The 3,814-nt window shown below is 40.6% G+C and overlaps 1 long non-coding RNA gene across 1 annotated transcript; it reads right to left on the reverse strand.

Annotated features, from left to right (window-relative positions):
• Positions 1–1,777: 1,777 nt before the first annotated feature.
• On the reverse strand, positions 1,778–3,587 carry LOC137444288 (uncharacterized). Its single transcript, XR_010988109.1, has 3 exons — positions 3,563–3,587; positions 3,272–3,379; positions 1,778–1,849 (listed from the first exon to the last, which is right to left on the reverse strand). It is a non-coding gene; the product is annotated as an uncharacterized lncRNA (long non-coding RNA).
• Between the last annotated feature and the right edge of the window lie 227 nt (positions 3,588–3,814).

The following is a 3,814-nucleotide window of genomic DNA, read 5'->3' on the forward strand; positions in this document are numbered from 1 at the left end:
CTAATCAAACTGTTTAGATTATATTTATTGATGTAAACATGTGAATGTTTTCCAAAATAAATGAGTTTTGGATGTTATCACTTTGTTTTTACCGATGCATTTCATCTATAGTCAGCTGTATTTTCCTTTTTAAGTTGCAGTCAGTTATCTGCTTCTTACAACCATCCCTCCTTCCTCATCTTTAGAGCAAAACCCACATACAGAATGAAACATGTCTTGTGATCTGCAATGTTGTCAAATAAGGTAATGCATGCCTGCATTTTTTTTCTTTTAGTTCATTCTTCCCAATCTAATGAACTAAGGTTAATATTCATCTTTGTAGTCAGATAAACTAGTGTGGGTTTGCAACCAGCACCAGAACAAGAGGACACAGTCTCAAGATGCACCAGGGGAGGTTTAGGCTGGATGTTAGGAAGAAGTTCTGCACAGAAAGAGAGATTGGCCATTGGAATGGGCTGCCCAGGGAGGTGGTTGGAGTCACCATCACTGGAAGTGTTTAGGAAGAGACTGGATGGGGTGCTTGGTGCCATGGTTTAGTTGATTAGATAGTGTTGGATGATAGGTTGGACTCGATCTCAAAGGTCTCTTCCAACCTGGTTAATTCTACTCCATTCTATATGTTGATCCTGGGCCTGCCTGTCTCAACACAGAGAGCAGAAATACAACTGATTGATCAGTTGTGAAGAGGTGACCACTGCTGCAGGGTGGGCCAAATGGCCCAGACCCACAGAGCCAGTATCTATTTATTGAGATGTACATGAAAGTTGCAGTTCCACTTTCCCACAACCTGCCTCATTAAGCCCACTGATTTATCTTTAACAGGTGTCCTTCTCCCCAGTTGCCTTCCCCTCTTTTTCAAAGATGCAACACTTTGTTAGCTTTTACTCCCATCCTTTTTTTACATAGTTTGAAGGTATAACATCTCTTATCATATCCAGGGCCTCACAGACATGAAGGCCATCTAAACACTTCATTATCATTCCCTTTTTGGGTTCCCACAACTAGTATGGCCAAGCTTACAAACTGAATGAGATGACTTCATTTTTATTTATCTGCCAGCTCCAGATAGAACAACTTCATTTCCATTGGTCTAAACATGAAGAAATATTTCTCTGTCTCTAACAAGTTAAGTAAGAGTTAGCCTGGGTTTCAGCCATCTGTTGCAAAGATCTATATGGAATTTTGACTATTGCCCTCACAGTAGACTTTTTGCCTGATAGATTTTTCTAACACAGCAATTATAAACAATGTAATATTTGAATCTATTCAGAATTAAAGTATCTGAACTGGAAATCTTCTTTTTCTTGCATGAATGCATATTGGAAGCCAAAGGAATTATTGGTATACTCCTAAGTTAGTTTCATTTAAATTTACCTAGCTCTTATTTAAACAATATCCATATAATGAGATACAACCTTGTAGCAATCACAAGAGCCCGAAAATGACACATTTAAAAGCAGGAATATAGTGCATGAAATATATTTTATTGAAATAAACAGGCATAGTCATGTGCACAGTATACAAATATTTGTTGCCATAGGAGAAGCAAGTCACTCAGCTGGGAATGACTTCACAAACTGCTTGGTACAACAACTCCAGAGCAGTTCTTTCAACTGTACCAATAGTAAAACAGGTCTAATGTATCTTCTTTAAAAGTGCACAGGAAGAGAGTGTCCCTTCATAAAGGCTGTAAATCACAAGTGTCAGTGAAAGCTTCTCTGTATGGTAAGATGAAGGTCATACAAAAATCTTACTTCCACATCTTTTCTTTCCCTATGGAATCTTCTTGGAGGAATCTAAGATCTTCCTCAGTGTCCCGGTGACTGTCACAGGTTGTCTCGTTGCGGTACTGAGAATGACAAATTACTTAGCAGTGCCAGTTACAAAGAAAGTTGAGGATCAATACCATATCCAGAAACAGGGAATACACCCGCTGAAAAAGGGGGCACTGCCTATTTTGTGGCTACCTTTCCATCCTTTCCTCAAAAGGGAAAGATCTTTGATAATTAATATTTCATCTTTTCTCATTTATGTCAGTGTATGCATGCACATATATATGTGTGTGGTTTATTGAAGCATTTGGCTAATCTACTGTATTACTTAAATGCCACTAGGGGACATGTTCTTTCCTCAGAGAGACAGGGTAGAATAGCCTTAAGGCACTGTCAGTTTGCTACTATTATACAAATAAAATAGCTTTTCTGTGGAGGGTTCAGCTTTCTGTTACAAATGTGTGAGGTGGTGCTTGTGATACATTATTTGTTTAGGACACAAAATTCAACATAAGGAGAACTGATTTCTAAGACACATGACTGCCTACAGACCTGTTTGATGTTTGTGTTGCATAATACACTCACATTTCCTTATTGGTGCAACTCATTTCATTTTGTTTGTAGGAGTTAGAAGCTGAATGGGTGGTAACAGAACTGCTCCATCATGACTGAGGAACTTACCTTTTAGGAACTGAGCCAACACTGATGAAAGCACTGACATTCAGAACTGCATTTCAGCATATTCATAAATATCATACTGATTAGAAGCCCTAGTATTCCTTACCATGACCTTTAGTTGTACTTAGCATTACTAACAAGATCAGCTGGTAGTGTTTGGGTTTTCCCCTGCTGTATGTGTTATTTGTTCTAAGGAATGCACAGGGAAAAATACATTGCAGGAGAATGATGGAAAGATGAAAGTGTTTCTGCTATGGGTTACTCTCAAGTGACCTCTCTGACAGCCTGTGCCAGATAAACACCTACTCTGAGGTGAAGTAAGAGCTTCTCCTTCAGCTGAGAATTTCTTAAGAACCTCTGAATTGTCATAGTTAGATTTGCATCTGTCCTGACCATGCTGTAAGACAACTGAAGGGTCTGAAGCTAGCTTGATACATTTTTTTTTAGTGTTTGGGTTTTTTTTTTTTCCCCTACAGAAAAAGTGCTATGGGGAGAATGCTGGCTCTACAGTGTCATCCATGTTTCTGATCTTGATCTAATTTGGAGTAATGTAGTGCTGAGCATTCACTTGCCCCATGTACAGCTGCCAAAGCCTAATGCGTCACAAGCCTCAGAAAATGTAGTTGCATCAGAGAAGACATGAAGAAAATTCACTTGAATTTAACAGCAGATTTCAAAACCTCCTTGTTCAATAGCTGAAACCTAGGGTTGCACCTCAAGAAGAAACACTTGAAATAATCTCAGGCAAGCTTATGTAGACGTTACTAACACTTAAATCCAACTTCTGTAATATTGTTTAATCATCTAGAACAACAACATACCTTGCTCCTGCTTCCTTCACCTGCAGGAGAGCATCACTGACAGATGGGAGTTCCATGAAATTCTGTTCTTCGGTGATCTTAAATAAAGTGATCTCCAACACTCCTCAGCTGTGGAATTTCAGGAAAATTTGTGAGCCTTGGATAGTTTTTCGCTAGAATCATTTGGCCCAGCCAGCACCCGTGCAAGATATTGGAGCGGCAATCAATTCTCTTCCTAACAACCGGGGGGCCACCAGGCCCCCCGGCCTTTGTCACCACCACCATCACCCAGTGTGCACCATGGGCACTCACCAGTGATGAGAGGAGGATCCTCAGCCCAGATGGGCTCAGCTTGGAGCGTCTGCCTTTCCTGGGCGGGATTAAATAGGGGAGTGGGTGGGGAGGGCAAAGTGGCCACACCTGGGGTAGGAGGAGACTCCAAGAGAGCCCAGGTGCCTGGGATTTGAGGGCAAAAAGGGGGGAAATGGGGCAGGTGATGGACTTTGAGTATTTCAGGTAATGATAAGACTATGGGGAATGGAAGAAAAATAGAAATGGGTAGAT

This window comes from Melanerpes formicivorus, unplaced genomic scaffold (assembly GCF_026170545.1).
Source record: "Melanerpes formicivorus ecotype bairdi unplaced genomic scaffold, bMelFor1.0.p_v2 SCAF_11, whole genome shotgun sequence".
In the NCBI taxonomy this organism is placed as follows: domain Eukaryota; kingdom Metazoa; phylum Chordata; class Aves; order Piciformes; family Picidae; genus Melanerpes; species Melanerpes formicivorus.